Source organism: Hyla sarda, unplaced genomic scaffold, assembly GCF_029499605.1.
Source record: "Hyla sarda isolate aHylSar1 unplaced genomic scaffold, aHylSar1.hap1 scaffold_1406, whole genome shotgun sequence".
NCBI lineage: Eukaryota > Metazoa > Chordata > Amphibia > Anura > Hylidae > Hyla > Hyla sarda.
Window position 1 is genome coordinate 42,632 of NW_026608036.1, and position 18,835 is coordinate 61,466.

General features: G+C 46.3%; 8 non-coding genes across 8 annotated transcripts; all 8 read left to right on the forward strand.

Moving 5' to 3' along the window:
- The first annotated feature begins 865 nt into the window (after positions 1–865).
- On the forward strand, positions 866–1,056 carry LOC130306853 (U2 spliceosomal RNA). Its single transcript, XR_008856142.1, has one exon. It is a non-coding gene; the product is annotated as a U2 spliceosomal RNA (small nuclear RNA).
- Positions 1,057–3,117: 2,061 nt separating this feature from the next.
- On the forward strand, positions 3,118–3,308 carry LOC130306834 (U2 spliceosomal RNA). The gene has a single exon (XR_008856124.1). It is a non-coding gene; the product is annotated as a U2 spliceosomal RNA (small nuclear RNA).
- A 2,069-nt stretch (positions 3,309–5,377) lies between these two features.
- Positions 5,378–5,568, forward strand: LOC130306837 (U2 spliceosomal RNA). The gene has a single exon (XR_008856126.1). It is a non-coding gene; the product is annotated as a U2 spliceosomal RNA (small nuclear RNA).
- A 2,090-nt stretch (positions 5,569–7,658) lies between these two features.
- Positions 7,659–7,849, forward strand: LOC130306838 (U2 spliceosomal RNA). The gene has a single exon (XR_008856127.1). It is a non-coding gene; the product is annotated as a U2 spliceosomal RNA (small nuclear RNA).
- A 2,082-nt stretch (positions 7,850–9,931) lies between these two features.
- Positions 9,932–10,122, forward strand: LOC130306839 (U2 spliceosomal RNA). Its single transcript, XR_008856128.1, has one exon. It is a non-coding gene; the product is annotated as a U2 spliceosomal RNA (small nuclear RNA).
- Positions 10,123–12,210: 2,088 nt separating this feature from the next.
- LOC130306854 (U2 spliceosomal RNA) lies at positions 12,211–12,401 on the forward strand. Its single transcript, XR_008856143.1, has one exon. It is a non-coding gene; the product is annotated as a U2 spliceosomal RNA (small nuclear RNA).
- Positions 12,402–14,462: 2,061 nt separating this feature from the next.
- On the forward strand, positions 14,463–14,653 carry LOC130306840 (U2 spliceosomal RNA). The gene has a single exon (XR_008856129.1). It is a non-coding gene; the product is annotated as a U2 spliceosomal RNA (small nuclear RNA).
- A 2,085-nt stretch (positions 14,654–16,738) lies between these two features.
- On the forward strand, positions 16,739–16,929 carry LOC130306841 (U2 spliceosomal RNA). Its single transcript, XR_008856130.1, has one exon. It is a non-coding gene; the product is annotated as a U2 spliceosomal RNA (small nuclear RNA).
- Positions 16,930–18,835: the final 1,906 nt, after the last annotated feature.

Here is an 18,835-nt window from a genome sequence, read left to right on the forward strand (position 1 = left end):
CACACACATATATATAAACGTATTCTCCGTTGAGATATTGCAGCCGCTGCTGTGTCCAGGCCCAGGAGCCTTAGCACTGTGCTGTGATGTCACTCAATACCACTGACATCACTAGGTGTAAACAACATCTCTCCTTTGCTGTGTATGTGACTATGGAGCTGTTTGGTGATGTCGTCTATTATGGCCTTCATAGAAGCAACAGGAGATTGTTGCATCCATCTAGAACCCTCAGAACTACAGTGCTATGATGTCACTCACTTCCACAGGCCTTGCAGAGTGTAAACAACAACAACCCAGCTTTGTTGTGTATGTAACCATAGGGATTTGTGATGTCACCTAGAACCTTCACAGCAGCGACAGCTTTATGAGGAGCATCAGCACTGCTCTGCCTGAGCAGAACCATCACCGCCATAGGTTGTCAAATAACCCGGGTTTAACCCACACAGGTAAGTCCAATGGGGTGCAGGCATGTCCTCTATGCTTACAGCTTCCCGTGGGTGTTGGTTTGATACCGTTTGGGGACAGCCAAGGAGGCATCTGCAGGCAACAAAGGTAGGTGTGTGCTTGTGTGTGTGTTTCCTATGCAGATCCTAAGCCCAGTGTCACATGCAAGTAGGAGGAGTAAGAAGGGTTCCTGGCAAATCCGGGTTATGGATTGCATTTAAAAAGGCCCCGTGGGAGTGCAATGGGCCCCTGTCTTGCTGCTTAGCAATAATGGTATGGGTTTAGGTTCTGCTGTGTGTACTGGTGGTTGACTGCCCCCCAGCCCAGAGTGTGCATGGAAAATTGTCTGGCAGCCTCCCTGACAGCAAGCAGTGATAGTGCCCATGAAGGGCACCTTGTTGGGCCCGCCCCTTTCACGGTTATCGCTTCTCTGCCTTTTGGCTAAGATCAAGTGTAGTATCTGTTCTTATCAGTTTAATATCTGATACGTCCCCTATCTGGGGACCATATATTAAATGGATTTTTGAGAACGGGGGCCGATTTCGAAGCTTGCTTCCGTCGCCATATGCATTGACCCGATATGGCAGTATCTTCGGGTACAGTGCACCACCCCCTTACAGGGTTAAAAAGAAAGATTCCTACTTTCATTGCTACCTGCTTGCTGGCTAGCCAGCTAGCCAGCCCTGTGGGCCTTGCTGCTGCTGCAGCCAAAAAACAAAAGGTGGTGCTGCTGCTGCTTCTGCTTCTGCTTGTGTCTGGCCGCTGTTGGAGCGTCCAGGCACAGGACTTCTGCTGCTGCTGACTAAATGGCCTCCTTAATTGGATCATTTGAGTAGCCAGCACACCTGTGCAGGTAGGGCATGACATGATAGGCAGCTGCCTTGATAGCGGGTGGGTGCTGAATGTTCCTAATTGACAAAATAAGATTAATGCTTATGAAGAAATATAAAATCTCATCCCTTCCCCAATATCGCGCCACACCCCTACCCCTTAATTCCCTGGTTGAACTTGATGGACATATGTCTTTTTTCGACCGTACTAACTATGTAACTATGTAACATAACATGGGGGGGGGGGGGGGGGTCTCCTGGCTGTTCACACAGGTGTGTCATTGCTGTACATTGACCATGCATTGCTTCTGTGGTATTGCAAAGGCAAAGACAAATGCTTCCAGCCATCCATTGCACTAATGGATTGGTCATCAGCTGGCTGTCTATGTCCCGCATCAATATAGACCAAAGTACAGAGGGTTAGGCTATGCTATTGTGCACCTACCTGATGCATCAGAAGGTGCGAGGCCCTTGCTAAATTCTGTGCACAGACTTTGAGATCTATACTTTAGACTGTATCTAAACCTGCTCCAACATGGACTGACATTCTGGCCTACTTTCAGCCGATGCGACTTGTCTGTCGCTGAACAGTCGCTTTTTATGTATTCAGCACCTATGTATAATGTTGTAAAAATGCTCTAGAAGCTAAAGTCGCAGAAATGTCACACATATTTGGCCTGCAACTTTCTGTGCGACAAATCCAGACAGGAAAAATCAGTATAAATCCTTAGAAAATTATCCCCCAGTGTCTCCATCTGCTGGCGGTATTGAATAAGCATTGCTGCACTGATGGGGTATGCATTAGACGAAAAAAAAGAAGAAAAAGAAGAATAATACGCCCAGAAAAGAGGCGAAAAGGAGAAAAACGTAAAAAAACGTGAAAAAAAAGTAAGAGGAAGAGAAGGGAAAAAAAGGTGGAAATGGGCTTAAAAGTGATTTCGGCGGAGAAATATATATATATATATATATACGCGCACACACACACATATATATAAACGTATTCTCCGTTGAGATATTGCAGCCGCTGCTGTGTCCAGGCCCAGGAGCCTTAGCACTGTGCTGTGATGTCACTCAATACCACTGACATCACTAGGTGTAAACAACATCTCTCCTTTGCTGTGTATGTGACTATGGAGCTGTTTGGTGATGTCGTCTATTATGGCCTTCATAGAAGCAACAGGAGATTGTTGCATCCATCTAGAACCCTCAGAACTACAGTGCTATGATGTCACTCACTTCCACAGGCCTTGCAGAGTGTAAACAACAACAACCCAGCTTTGTTGTGTATGTAACCATAGGGATTTGTGATGTCACCTAGAACCTTCACAGCAGCGACAGCTTTATGAGGAGCATCAGCACTGCTCTGCCTGAGCAGAACCATCACCGCCATAGGTTGTCAAATAACCCGGGTTTAACCCACACAGGTAAGTCCAATGGGGTGCAGGCATGTCCTCTATGCTTACAGCTTCCCGTGGGTGTTGGTTTGATACCGTTTGGGGACAGCCAAGGAGGCATCTGCAGGCAACAAAAGTAGGTGTGTGCTTGTGTGTGTGTTTCCTATGCAGATCCTAAGCCCAGTGTCACATGCAAGTAGGAGGAGTAAGAAGGGTTCCTGGCAAATCCGGGTTATGGATTGCATTTAAAAAGGCCCCGTGGGAGTGCAATGGGCCCCTGTCTTGCTGCTTAGCAATAATGGTATGGGTTTAGGTTCTGCTGTGTGTACTGGTGGTTGACTGCCCCCCAGCCCAGAGTGTGCATGGAAAATTGTCTGGCAGCCTCCCTGACAGCAAGCAGTGATAGTGCCCATGAAGGGCACCTTGTTGGGCCCGCCCCTTTCACGGTTATCGCTTCTCGGCCTTTTGGCTAAGATCAAGTGTAGTATCTGTTCTTATCAGTTTAATATCTGATACGTCCCCTATCTGGGGACCATATATTAAATGGATTTTTGAGAACGGGGGCCGATTTCGAAGCTTGCTTCCGTCGCCCTATGCATTGACCCGATATGGCAGTATCTTCGGGTACAGTGCACCACCCCCTTACAGGGTTAAAAAGAAAGATTCCTACTTTCATTGCTACCTGCTTGCTGGCTAGCCAGCTAGCCAGCCCTGTGGGCCTTGCTGCTGCTGCAGCCAAAAAACAAAAGGTGGTGCTGCTGCTGCTTCTGCTGCTTCTGCTTGTGTCTGGCCGCTGTTGGAGCGTCCAGGCACAGGACTTCTGCTGCTGCTGACTAAATGGCCTCCTTAATTGGATCATTTGAGTAGCCAGCACACCTGTGCAGGTAGGGCATGACATGATAGGCAGCTGCCTTGATAGCGGGTGGGTGCTGAATGTTCCTAATTGACAAAATAAGATTAATGCTTATGAAGAAATATAAAATCTCATCCCTTCCCCAATATCGCGCCACACCCCTACCCCTTAATTCCCTGGTTGAACTTGATGGACATATGTCTTTTTTCGACCGTACTAACTATGTAACTATGTAACATAACATGGGGGGGGGGGGGGGGTCTCCTGGCTGTTCACACAGGTGTGTCATTGCTGTACATTGACCATGCATTGCTTCTGTGGTATTGCAAAGGCAAAGACAAATGCTTCCAGCCATCCATTGCACTAATGGATTGGTCATCAGCTGGCTGTCTATGTCCCGCATCAATATAGACCAAAGTACAGAGGGTTAGGCTATGCTATTGTGCACCTACCTGATGCATCAGAAGGTGCGAGGCCCTTGCTAAATTCTGTGCACAGACTTTGAGATCTATACTTTAGACTGTATCTAAACCTGCTCCAACATGGACTGACATTCTGGCCTACTTTCAGCCGATGCGACTTGTCTGTCGCTGAACAGTCGCTTTTTATGTATTCAGCACCTATGTATAATGTTGTAAAAATGCTCTAGAAGCTAAAGTCGCAGAAATGTCACACATATTTGGCCTGCAACTTTCTGTGCGACAAATTCAGACAGGAAAAATCAGTATAAATCCTTAGAAAATTATCCCCCAGTGTCTCCATCTGCTGGCGGTATTGAATAAGCATTGCTGCACTGATGGGGTATGCATTAGACGAAAAAAAAGAAGAAAAAGAAGAATAATACGCCCAGAAAAGAGGCGAAAAGGAGAAAAACGTGAAAAAAAAGTAAGAGGAAGAGAAGGGAAAAAAAGGTGGAAATGGGTTTAAAAGTGATTTCGGCGGAGAAATATATATATATATATATATATATATATATATATATACGCGCACACACACACATATATATAAACGTATTCTCCGTTGAGATATTGCAGCCGCTGCTGTGTCCAGGCCCAGGAGCCTTAGCACTGTGCTGTGATGTCACTCAATACCACTGACATCACTAGGTGTAAACAACATCTCTCCTTTGCTGTGTATGTGACTATGGAGCTGTTTGGTGATGTCGTCTATTATGGCCTTCATAGAAGCAACAGGAGATTGTTGCATCCATCTAGAACCCTCAGAACTACAGTGCTATGATGTCACTCACTTCCACAGGCCTTGCAGAGTGTAAACAACAACAACCCAGCTTTGTTGTGTATGTAACCATAGGGATTTGTGATGTCACCTAGAACCTTCACAGCAGCGACAGCTTTATGAGGAGCATCAGCACTGCTCTGCCTGAGCAGAACCATCACCGCCATAGGTTGTCAAATAACCCGGGTTTAACCCACACAGGTAAGTCCAATGGGGTGCAGGCATGTCCTCTATGCTTACAGCTTCCCGTGGGTGTTGGTTTGATACCGTTTGGGGACAGCCAAGGAGGCATCTGCAGGCAACAAAGGTAGGTGTGTGCTTGTGTGTGTGTTTCCTATGCAGATCCTAAGCCCAGTGTCACATGCAAGTAGGAGGAGTAAGAAGGGTTCCTGGCAAATCCGGGTTATGGATTGCATTTAAAAAGGCCCCGTGGGAGTGCAATGGGCCCCTGTCTTGCTGCTTAGCAATAATGGTATGGGTTTAGGTTCTGCTGTGTGTACTGGTGGTTGACTGCCCCCCAGCCCAGAGTGTGCATGGAAAATTGTCTGGCAGCCTCCCTGACAGCAAGCAGTGATAGTGCCCATGAAGGGCACCTTGTTGGGCCCGCCCCTTTCACGGTTATCGCTTCTCGGCCTTTTGGCTAAGATCAAGTGTAGTATCTGTTCTTATCAGTTTAATATCTGATACGTCCCCTATCTGGGGACCATATATTAAATGGATTTTTGAGAACGGGGGCCGATTTCGAAGCTTGCTTCCGTCGCCCTATGCATTGACCCGATATGGCAGTATCTTCGGGTACAGTGCACCACCCCCTTACAGGGTTAAAAAGAAAGATTCCTACTTTCATTGCTACCTGCTTGCTGGCTAGCCAGCTAGCCAGCCCTGTGGGCCTTGCTGCTGCTGCAGCCAAAAAACAAAAGGTGGTGCTGCTGCTGCTTCTGCTGCTTCTGCTTCTGCTTGTGTCTGGCCGCTGTTGGAGCGTCCAGGCACAGGACTTCTGCTGCTGCTGACTAAATGGCCTCCTTAATTGGATCATTTGAGTAGCCAGCACACCTGTGCAGGTAGGGCATGACATGATAGGCAGCTGCCTTGATAGCGGGTGGGTGCTGAATGTTCCTAATTGACAAAATAAGATTAATGCTTATGAAGAAATATAAAATCTCATCCCTTCCCCAATATCGCGCCACACCCCTACCCCTTAATTCCCTGGTTGAACTTGATGGACATATGTCTTTTTTCGACCGTACTAACTATGTAACTATGTAACATAACATGGGGGGGGGGGGGGTCTCCTGGCTGTTCACACAGGTGTGTCATTGCTGTACATTGACCATGCATTGCTTCTGTGGTATTGCAAAGGCAAAGACAAATGCTTCCAGCCATCCATTGCACTAATGGATTGGTCATCAGCTGGCTGTCTATGTCCCGCATCAATATAGACCAAAGTACAGAGGGTTAGGCTATGCTATTGTGCACCTACCTGATGCATCAGAAGGTGCGAGGCCCTTGCTAAATTCTGTGCACAGACTTTGAGATCTATACTTTAGACTGTATCTAAACCTGCTCCAACATGGACTGACATTCTGGCCTACTTTCAGCCGATGCGACTTGTCTGTCGCTGAACAGTCGCTTTTTATGTATTCAGCACCTATGTATAATGTTGTAAAAATGCTCTAGAAGCTAAAGTCGCAGAAATGTCACACATATTTGGCCTGCAACTTTCTGTGCGACAAATTCAGACAGGAAAAATCAGTATAAATCCTTAGAAAATTATCCCCCAGTGTCTCCATCTGCTGGCGGTATTGAATAAGCATTGCTGCACTGATGGGGTATGCATTAGACGAAAAAAAAGAAGAAAAAGAAGAATAATACGCCCAGAAAAGAGGCGAAAAGGAGAAAAACGTAAAAAAACGTGAAAAAAAAGTAAGAGGAAGAGAAGGGAAAAAAAGGTGGAAATGGGTTTAAAAGTGATTTCGGCGGAGAAATATATATATATATATATATATTATATATATATATATATATATACGCGCACACACACACATATATATAAACGTATTCTCCGTTGAGATATTGCAGCCGCTGCTGTGTCCAGGCCCAGGAGCCTTAGCACTGTGCTGTGATGTCACTCAATACCACTGACATCACTAGGTGTAAACAACATCTCTCCTTTGCTGTGTATGTGACTATGGAGCTGTTTGGTGATGTCGTCTATTATGGCCTTCATAGAAGCAACAGGAGATTGTTGCATCCATCTAGAACCCTCAGAACTACAGTGCTATGATGTCACTCACTTCCACAGGCCTTGCAGAGTGTAAACAACAACAACCCAGCTTTGTTGTGTATGTAACCATAGGGATTTGTGATGTCACCTAGAACCTTCACAGCAGCGACAGCTTTATGAGGAGCATCAGCACTGCTCTGCCTGAGCAGAACCATCACCGCCATAGGTTGTCAAATAACCCGGGTTTAACCCACACAGGTAAGTCCAATGGGGTGCAGGCATGTCCTCTATGCTTACAGCTTCCCGTGGGTGTTGGTTTGATACCGTTTGGGGACAGCCAAGGAGGCATCTGCAGGCAACAAAGGTAGGTGTGTGCTTGTGTGTGTGTTTCCTATGCAGATCCTAAGCCCAGTGTCACATGCAAGTAGGAGGAGTAAGAAGGGTTCCTGGCAAATCCGGGTTATGGATTGCATTTAAAAAGGCCCCGTGGGAGTGCAATGGGCCCCTGTCTTGCTGCTTAGCAATAATGGTATGGGTTTAGGTTCTGCTGTGTGTACTGGTGGTTGACTGCCCCCCAGCCCAGAGTGTGCATGGAAAATTGTCTGGCAGCCTCCCTGACAGCAAGCAGTGATAGTGCCCATGAAGGGCACCTTGTTGGGCCCGCCCCTTTCACGGTTATCGCTTCTCGGCCTTTTGGCTAAGATCAAGTGTAGTATCTGTTCTTATCAGTTTAATATCTGATACGTCCCCTATCTGGGGACCATATATTAAATGGATTTTTGAGAACGGGGGCCGATTTCGAAGCTTGCTTCCGTCGCCCTATGCATTGACCCGATATGGCAGTATCTTCGGGTACAGTGCACCACCCCCTTACAGGGTTAAAAAGAAAGATTCCTACTTTCATTGCTACCTGCTTGCTGGCTAGCCAGCTAGCCAGCCCTGTGGGCCTTGCTGCTGCTGCAGCCAAAAAACAAAAGGTGGTGCTGCTGCTGCTTCTGCTGCTTCTGCTTCTGCTTGTGTCTGGCCGCTGTTGGAGCGTCCAGGCACAGGACTTCTGCTGCTGCTGACTAAATGGCCTCCTTAATTGGATCATTTGAGTAGCCAGCACACCTGTGCAGGTAGGGCATGACATGATAGGCAGCTGCCTTGATAGCGGGTGGGTGCTGAATGTTCCTAATTGATAAAATAAGATTAATGCTTATGAAGAAATATAAAATCTCATCCCTTCCCCAATATCGCGCCACACCCCTACCCCTTAATTCCCTGGTTGAACTTGATGGACATATGTCTTTTTTCGACCGTACTAACTATGTAACTATGTAACATAACATGGGGGGGGGGGGGGGTCTCCTGGCTGTTCACACAGGTGTGTCATTGCTGTACATTGACCATGCATTGCTTCTGTGGTATTGCAAAGGCAAAGACAAATGCTTCCAGCCATCCATTGCACTAATGGATTGGTCATCAGCTGGCTGTCTATGTCCCGCATCAATATAGACCAAAGTACAGAGGGTTAGGCTATGCTATTGTGCACCTACCTGATGCATCAGAAGGTGCGAGGCCCTTGCTAAATTCTGTGCACAGACTTTGAGATCTATACTTTAGACTGTATCTAAACCTGCTCCAACATGGACTGACATTCTGGCCTACTTTCAGCCGATGCGACTTGTCTGTCGCTGAACAGTCGCTTTTTATGTATTCAGCACCTATGTATAATGTTGTAAAAATGCTCTAGAAGCTAAAGTCGCAGAAATGTCACACATATTTGGCCTGCAACTTTCTGTGCGACAAATTCAGACAGGAAAAATCAGTATAAATCCTTAGAAAATTATCCCCCAGTGTCTCCATCTGCTGGCGGTATTGAATAAGCATTGCTGCACTGATGGGGTATGCATTAGACGAAAAAAAAGAAGAAAAAGAAGAAGAATACGCCCAGAAAAGAGGCGAAAAGGAGAAAAACGTAAAAAAACGTGAAAAAAAAGTAAGAGGAAGAGAAGGGAAAAAAAGGTGGAAATGGGTTTAAAAGTGATTTCGGCGGAGAAATATATATATATATATATATATATATCTATATATACGCGCACACACACACATATATATAAACGTATTCTCCGTTGAGATATTGCAGCCGCTGCTGTGTCCAGGCCCAGGAGCCTTAGCACTGTGCTGTGATGTCACTCAATACCACTGACATCACTAGGTGTAAACAACATCTCTCCTTTGCTGTGTATGTGACTATGGAGCTGTTTGGTGATGTCGTCTATTATGGCCTTCATAGAAGCAACAGGAGATTGTTGCATCCATCTAGAACCCTCAGAACTACAGTGCTATGATGTCACTCACTTCCACAGGCCTTGCAGAGTGTAAACAACAACAACCCAGCTTTGTTGTGTATGTAACCATAGGGATTTGTGATGTCACCTAGAACCTTCACAGCAGCGACAGCTTTATGAGGAGCATCAGCACTGCTCTGCCTGAGCAGAACCATCACCGCCATAGGTTGTCAAATAACCCGGGTTTAACCCACACAGGTAAGTCCAATGGGGTGCAGGCATGTCCTCTATGCTTACAGCTTCCCGTGGGTGTTGGTTTGATACCGTTTGGGGACAGCCAAGGAGGCATCTGCAGGCAACAAAGGTAGGTGTGTGCTTGTGTGTGTGTTTCCTATGCAGATCCTAAGCCCAGTGTCACATGCAAGTAGGAGGAGTAAGAAGGGTTCCTGGCAAATCCGGGTTATGGATTGCATTTAAAAAGGCCCCGTGGGAGTGCAATGGGCCCCTGTCTTGCTGCTTAGCAATAATGGTATGGGTTTAGGTTCTGCTGTGTGTACTGGTGGTTGACTGCCCCCCAGCCCAGAGTGTGCATGGAAAATTGTCTGGCAGCCTCCCTGACAGCAAGCAGTGATAGTGCCCATGAAGGGCACCTTGTTGGGCCCGCCCCTTTCACGGTTATCGCTTCTCGGCCTTTTGGCTAAGATCAAGTGTAGTATCTGTTCTTATCAGTTTAATATCTGATACGTCCCCTATCTGGGGACCATATATTAAATGGATTTTTGAGAACGGGGGCCGATTTCGAAGCTTGCTTCCGTCGCCCTATGCATTGACCCGATATGGCAGTATCTTCGGGTACAGTGCACCACCCCCTTACAGGGTTAAAAAGAAAGATTCCTACTTTCATTGCTACCTGCTTGCTGGCTAGCCAGCTAGCCAGCCCTGTGGGCCTTGCTGCTGCTGCAGCCAAAAAACAAAAGGTGGTGCTGCTGCTGCTTCTGCTGCTTCTGCTTCTGCTTGTGTCTGGCCGCTGTTGGAGCGTCCAGGCACAGGACTTCTGCTGCTGCTGACTAAATGGCCTCCTTAATTGGATCATTTGAGTAGCCAGCACACCTGTGCAGGTAGGGCATGACATGATAGGCAGCTGCCTTGATAGCGGGTGGGTGCTGAATGTTCCTAATTGACAAAATAAGATTAATGCTTATGAAGAAATATAAAATCTCATCCCTTCCCCAATATCGCGCCACACCCCTACCCCTTAATTCCCTGGTTGAACTTGATGGACATATGTCTTTTTTCGACCGTACTAACTATGTAACTATGTAACATAACATGGGGGGGGGGGGGGGTCTCCTGGCTGTTCACACAGGTGTGTCATTGCTGTACATTGACCATGCATTGCTTCTGTGGTATTGCAAAGGCAAAGACAAATGCTTCCAGCCATCCATTGCACTAATGGATTGGTCATCAGCTGGCTGTCTATGTCCCGCATCAATATAGACCAAAGTACAGAGGGTTAGGCTATGCTATTGTGCACCTACCTGATGCATCAGAAGGTGCGAGGCCCTTGCTAAATTCTGTGCACAGACTTTGAGATCTATACTTTAGACTGTATCTAAACCTGCTCCAACATGGACTGACATTCTGGCCTACTTTCAGCCGATGCGACTTGTCTGTCGCTGAACAGTCGCTTTTTATGTATTCAGCACCTATGTATAATGTTGTAAAAATGCTCTAGAAGCTAAAGTCGCAGAAATGTCACACATATTTGGCCTGCAACTTTCTGTGCGACAAATTCAGACAGGAAAAATCAGTATAAATCCTTAGAAAATTATCCCCCAGTGTCTCCATCTGCTGGCGGTATTGAATAAGCATTGCTGCACTGATGGGGTATGCATTAGACGAAAAAAAAGAAGAAAAAGAAGAATAATACGCCCAGAAAAGAGGCGAAAAGGAGAAAAACGTAAAAAAACGTGAAAAAAAAGTAAGAGGAAGAGAAGGGAAAAAAAGGTGGAAATGGGTTTAAAAGTGATTTCGGCGGAGAAATATATATATATATATATATATATATATATATATATATATACGCGCACACACACACATATATATAAACGTATTCTCCGTTGAGATATTGCAGCCGCTGCTGTGTCCAGGCCCAGGAGCCTTAGCACTGTGCTGTGATGTCACTCAATACCACTGACATCACTAGGTGTAAACAACATCTCTCCTTTGCTGTGTATGTGACTATGGAGCTGTTTGGTGATGTCGTCTATTATGGCCTTCATAGAAGCAACAGGAGATTGTTGCATCCATCTAGAACCCTCAGAACTACAGTGCTATGATGTCACTCACTTCCACAGGCCTTGCAGAGTGTAAACAACAACAACCCAGCTTTGTTGTGTATGTAACCATAGGGATTTGTGATGTCACCTAGAACCTTCACAGCAGCGACAGCTTTATGAGGAGCATCAGCACTGCTCTGCCTGAGCAGAACCATCACCGCCATAGGTTGTCAAATAACCCGGGTTTAACCCACACAGGTAAGTCCAATGGGGTGCAGGCATGTCCTCTATGCTTACAGCTTCCCGTGGGTGTTGGTTTGATACCGTTTGGGGACAGCCAAGGAGGCATCTGCAGGCAACAAAGGTAGGTGTGTGCTTGTGTGTGTGTTTCCTATGCAGATCCTAAGCCCAGTGTCACATGCAAGTAGGAGGAGTAAGAAGGGTTCCTGGCAAATCCGGGTTATGGATTGCATTTAAAAAGGCCCCGTGGGAGTGCAATGGGCCCCTGTCTTGCTGCTTAGCAATAATGGTATGGGTTTAGGTTCTGCTGTGTGTACTGGTGGTTGACTGCCCCCCAGCCCAGAGTGTGCATGGAAAATTGTCTGGCAGCCTCCCTGACAGCAAGCAGTGATAGTGCCCATGAAGGGCACCTTGTTGGGCCCGCCCCTTTCACGGTTATCGCTTCTCTGCCTTTTGGCTAAGATCAAGTGTAGTATCTGTTCTTATCAGTTTAATATCTGATACGTCCCCTATCTGGGGACCATATATTAAATGGATTTTTGAGAACGGGGGCCGATTTCGAAGCTTGCTTCCGTCGCCATATGCATTGACCCGATATGGCAGTATCTTCGGGTACAGTGCACCACCCCCTTACAGGGTTAAAAAGAAAGATTCCTACTTTCATTGCTACCTGCTTGCTGGCTAGCCAGCTAGCCAGCCCTGTGGGCCTTGCTGCTGCTGCAGCCAAAAAACAAAAGGTGGTGCTGCTGCTGCTTCTGCTTCTGCTTGTGTCTGGCCGCTGTTGGAGCGTCCAGGCACAGGACTTCTGCTGCTGCTGACTAAATGGCCTCCTTAATTGGATCATTTGAGTAGCCAGCACACCTGTGCAGGTAGGGCATGACATGATAGGCAGCTGCCTTGATAGCGGGTGGGTGCTGAATGTTCCTAATTGACAAAATAAGATTAATGCTTATGAAGAAATATAAAATCTCATCCCTTCCCCAATATCGCGCCACACCCCTACCCCTTAATTCCCTGGTTGAACTTGATGGACATATGTCTTTTTTCGACCGTACTAACTATGTAACTATGTAACATAACATGGGGGGGGGGGGGGGGGTCTCCTGGCTGTTCACACAGGTGTGTCATTGCTGTACATTGACCATGCATTGCTTCTGTGGTATTGCAAAGGCAAAGACAAATGCTTCCAGCCATCCATTGCACTAATGGATTGGTCATCAGCTGGCTGTCTATGTCCCGCATCAATATAGACCAAAGTACAGAGGGTTAGGCTATGCTATTGTGCACCTACCTGATGCATCAGAAGGTGCGAGGCCCTTGCTAAATTCTGTGCACAGACTTTGAGATCTATACTTTAGACTGTATCTAAACCTGCTCCAACATGGACTGACATTCTGGCCTACTTTCAGCCGATGCGACTTGTCTGTCGCTGAACAGTCGCTTTTTATGTATTCAGCACCTATGTATAATGTTGTAAAAATGCTCTAGAAGCTAAAGTCGCAGAAATGTCACACATATTTGGCCTGCAACTTTCTGTGCGACAAATCCAGACAGGAAAAATCAGTATAAATCCTTAGAAAATTATCCCCCAGTGTCTCCATCTGCTGGCGGTATTGAATAAGCATTGCTGCACTGATGGGGTATGCATTAGACGAAAAAAAAGAAGAAAAAGAAGAATAATACGCCCAGAAAAGAGGCGAAAAGGAGAAAAACGTAAAAAAACGTGAAAAAAAAGTAAGAGGAAGAGAAGGGAAAAAAAGGTGGAAATGGGCTTAAAAGTGATTTCGGCGGAGAAATATATATATATATATATATACGCGCACACACACACATATATATAAACGTATTCTCCGTTGAGATATTGCAGCCGCTGCTGTGTCCAGGCCCAGGAGCCTTAGCACTGTGCTGTGATGTCACTCAATACCACTGACATCACTAGGTGTAAACAACATCTCTCCTTTGCTGTGTATGTGACTATGGAGCTGTTTGGTGATGTCGTCTATTATGGCCTTCATAGAAGCAACAGGAGATTGTTGCATCCATCTAGAACCCTCAGAACTACAGTGCTATGATGTCACTCACTTCCACAGGCCTTGCAGAGTGTAAACAACAACAACCCAGCTTTGTTGTGTATGTAACCATAGGGATTTGTGATGTCACCTAGAACCTTCACAGCAGCGACAGCTTTATGAGGAGCATCAGCACTGCTCTGCCTGAGCAGAACCATCACCGCCATAGGTTGTCAAATAACCCGGGTTTAACCCACACAGGTAAGTCCAATGGGGTGCAGGCATGTCCTCTATGCTTACAGCTTCCCGTGGGTGTTGGTTTGATACCGTTTGGGGACAGCCAAGGAGGCATCTGCAGGCAACAAAAGTAGGTGTGTGCTTGTGTGTGTGTTTCCTATGCAGATCCTAAGCCCAGTGTCACATGCAAGTAGGAGGAGTAAGAAGGGTTCCTGGCAAATCCGGGTTATGGATTGCATTTAAAAAGGCCCCGTGGGAGTGCAATGGGCCCCTGTCTTGCTGCTTAGCAATAATGGTATGGGTTTAGGTTCTGCTGTGTGTACTGGTGGTTGACTGCCCCCCAGCCCAGAGTGTGCATGGAAAATTGTCTGGCAGCCTCCCTGACAGCAAGCAGTGATAGTGCCCATGAAGGGCACCTTGTTGGGCCCGCCCCTTTCACGGTTATCGCTTCTCGGCCTTTTGGCTAAGATCAAGTGTAGTATCTGTTCTTATCAGTTTAATATCTGATACGTCCCCTATCTGGGGACCATATATTAAATGGATTTTTGAGAACGGGGGCCGATTTCGAAGCTTGCTTCCGTCGCCCTATGCATTGACCCGATATGGCAGTATCTTCGGGTACAGTGCACCACCCCCTTACAGGGTTAAAAAGAAAGATTCCTACTTTCATTGCTACCTGCTTGCTGGCTAGCCAGCTAGCCAGCCCTGTGGGCCTTGCTGCTGCTGCAGCCAAAAAACAAAAGGTGGTGCTGCTGCTGCTTCTGCTGCTTCTGCTTGTGTCTGGCCGCTGTTGGAGCGTCCAGGCACAGGACTTCTGCTGCTGCTGACTAAATGGCCTCCTTAATTGGATCATTTGAGTAGCCAGCACACCTGTGCAGGTAGGGCATGACATGATAGGCAGCTGCCTTGATAGCGGGTGGGTGCTGAATGTTCCTAATTGACAAAATAAGATTAATGCTTATGAAGAAATATAAAATCTCATCCCTTCCCCAATATCGCGCCACACCCCTACCCCTTAATTCCCTGGTTGAACTTGATGGACATATGTCTTTTTTCGACCGTACTAACTATGTAACTATGTAACATAACATGGGGGGGGGGGGGGGGTCTCCTGGCTGTTCACACAGGTGTGTCATTGCTGTACATTGACCATGCATTGCTTCTGTGGTATTGCAAAGGCAAAGACAAATGCTTCCAGCCATCCATTGCACTAATGGATTGGTCATCAGCTGGCTGTCTATGTCCCGCATCAATATAGACCAAAGTACAGAGGGTTAGGCTATGCTATTGTGCACCTACCTGATGCATCAGAAGGTGCGAGGCCCTTGCTAAATTCTGTGCACAGACTTTGAGATCTATACTTTAGACTGTATCTAAACCTGCTCCAACATGGACTGACATTCTGGCCTACTTTCAGCCGATGCGACTTGTCTGTCGCTGAACAGTCGCTTTTTATGTATTCAGCACCTATGTATAATGTTGTAAAAATGCTCTAGAAGCTAAAGTCGCAGAAATGTCACACATATTTGGCCTGCAACTTTCTGTGCGACAAATTCAGACAGGAAAAATCAGTATAAATCCTTAGAAAATTATCCCCCAGTGTCTCCATCTGCTGGCGGTATTGAATAAGCATTGCTGCACTGATGGGGTATGCATTAGACGAAAAAAAAGAAGAAAAAGAAGAATAATACGCCCAGAAAAGAGGCGAAAAGGAGAAAAACGTAAAAAAACGTGAAAAAAAAGTAAGAGGAAGAGAAGGGAAAAAAAGGTGGAAATGGGTTTAAAAGTGATTTCGGCGGAGAAATATATATATATATATATATATATATATATATATATATATATACGCGCACACACACACATATATATAAACGTATTCTCCGTTGAGATATTGCAGCCGCTGCTGTGTCCAGGCCCAGGAGCCTTAGCACTGTGCTGTGATGTCACTCAATACCACTGACATCACTAGGTGTAAACAACATCTCTCCTTTGCTGTGTATGTGACTATGGAGCTGTTTGGTGATGTCGTCTATTATGGCCTTCATAGAAGCAACAGGAGATTGTTGCATCCATCTAGAACCCTCAGAACTACAGTGCTATGATGTCACTCACTTCCACAGGCCTTGCAGAGTGTAAACAACAACAACCCAGCTTTGTTGTGTATGTAACCATAGGGATTTGTGATGTCACCTAGAACCTTCACAGCAGCGACAGCTTTATGAGGAGCATCAGCACTGCTCTGCCTGAGCAGAACCATCACCGCCATAGGTTGTCAAATAACCCGGGTTTAACCCACACAGGTAAGTCCAATGGGGTGCAGGCATGTCCTCTATGCTTACAGCTTCCCGTGGGTGTTGGTTTGATACCGTTTGGGGACAGCCAAGGAGGCATCTGCAGGCAACAAAGGTAGGTGTGTGCTTGTGTGTGTGTTTCCTATGCAGATCCTAAGCCCAGTGTCACATGCAAGTAGGAGGAGTAAGAAGGGTTCCTGGCAAATCCGGGTTATGGATTGCATTTAAAAAGGCCCCGTGGGAGTGCAATGGGCCCCTGTCTTGCTGCTTAGCAATAATGGTATGGGTTTAGGTTCTGCTGTGTGTACTGGTGGTTGACTGCCCCCCAGCCCAGAGTGTGCATGGAAAATTGTCTGGCAGCCTCCCTGACAGCAAGCAGTGATAGTGCCCATGAAGGGCACCTTGTTGGGCCCGCCCCTTTCACGGTTATCGCTTCTCGGCCTTTTGGCTAAGATCAAGTGTAGTATCTGTTCTTATCAGTTTAATATCTGATACGTCCCCTATCTGGGGACCATATATTAAATGGATTTTTGAGAACGGGGGCCGATTTCGAAGCTTGCTTCCGTCGCCCTATGCATTGACCCGATATGGCAGTATCTTCGGGTACAGTGCACCACCCCCTTACAGGGTTAAAAAGAAAGATTCCTACTTTCATTGCTACCTGCTTGCTGGCTAGCCAGCTAGCCAGCCCTGTGGGCCTTGCTGCTGCTGCAGCCAAAAAACAAAAGGTGGTGCTGCTGCTGCTTCTGCTGCTTCTGCTTCTGCTTGTGTCTGGCCGCTGTTGGAGCGTCCAGGCACAGGACTTCTGCTGCTGCTGACTAAATGGCCTCCTTAATTGGATCATTTGAGTAGCCAGCACACCTGCGCAGGTAGGGCATGACATGATAGGCAGCTGCCTTGATAGCGGGTGGGTGCTGAATGTTCCTAATTGACAAAATAAGATTAATGCTTATGAAGAAATATAAAATCTCATCCCTTCCCCAATATCGCGCCACACCCCTACCCCTTAATTCCCTGGTTGAACTTGATGGACATATGTCTTTTTTCGACCGTACTAACTATGTAACTATGTAACATAACATGGGGGGGTGGGGTCTCCTGGCTGTTCACACAGGTGTGTCATTGCTGTACATTGACCATGCATTGCTTCTGTGGTATTGCAAAGGCAAAGACAAATGCTTCCAGCCATCCATTGCACTAATGGATTGGTCATCAGCTGGCTGTCTATGTCCCGCATCAATATAGACCAAAGTACAGAGGGTTAGGCTATGCTATTGTGCACCTACCTGATGCATCAGAAGGTGCGAGGCCCTTGCTAAATTCTGTGCACAGACTTTGAGATCTATACTTTAGACTGTATCTAAACCTGCTCCAACATGGACTGACATTCTGGCCTACTTTCAGCCGATGCGACTTGTCTGTCGCTGAACAGTCGCTTTTTATGTATTCAGCACCTATGTATAATGTTGTAAAAATGCTCTAGAAGCTAAAGTCGCAGAAATGTCACACATATTTGGCCTGCAACTTTCTGTGCGACAAATTCAGACAGGAAAAATCAGTATAAATCCTTAGAAAATTATCCCCCAGTGTCTCCATCTGCTGGCGGTATTGAATAAGCATTGCTGCACTGATGGGGTATGCATTAGACGAAAAAAAAGAAGAAAAAGAAGAAGAATACGCCCAGAAAAGAGGCGAAAAGGAGAAAAACTTAAAAAAACGTGAAAAAAAAGTAAGAGGAAGAGAAGGGAAAAAAAGGTGGAAATGGGTTTAAAAGTGATTTCGGCGGAGAAATATATATATATATATATATATATATATATATATATATATATACGCGCACACACACACATATATATAAACGTATTCTCCGTTGAGATATTGCAGCCGCTGCTGTGTCCAGGCCCAGGAGCCTTAGCACTGTGCTGAGATGTCACTCAATACCACTGACATCACTAGGTGTAAACAACATCTCTCCTTTGCTGTGTATGTGACTATGGAGCTGTTTGGTGATGTCGTCTATTATGGCCTTCATAGAAGCAACAGGAGATTGTTGCATCCATCTAGAACCCTCAGAACTACAGTGCTATGATGTCACTCACTTCCACAGGCCTTGCAGAGTGTAAACAACAACAACCCAGCTTTGTTGTGTATGTAACCATAGGGATTTGTGATGTCACCTAGAACCTTCACAGCAGCGACAGCTTTATGAGGAGCATCAGCACTGCTCTGCCTGAGCAGAACCATCACCGCCATAGGTTGTCAAATAACCCGGGTTTAACCCACACAGGTAAGTCCAATGGGGTGCAGGCATGTCCTCTATGCTTACAGCTTCCCGTGGGTGTTGGTTTGATACCGTTTGGGGACAGCCAAGGAGGCATCTGCAGGCAACAAAGGTAGGTGTGTGCTTGTGTGTGTGTTTCCTATGCAGATCCTAAGCCCAGTGTCACATGCAAGTAGGAGGAGTAAGAAGGGTTCCTGGCAAATCCGGGTTATGGATTGCATTTAAAAAGGCCCCGTGGGAGTGC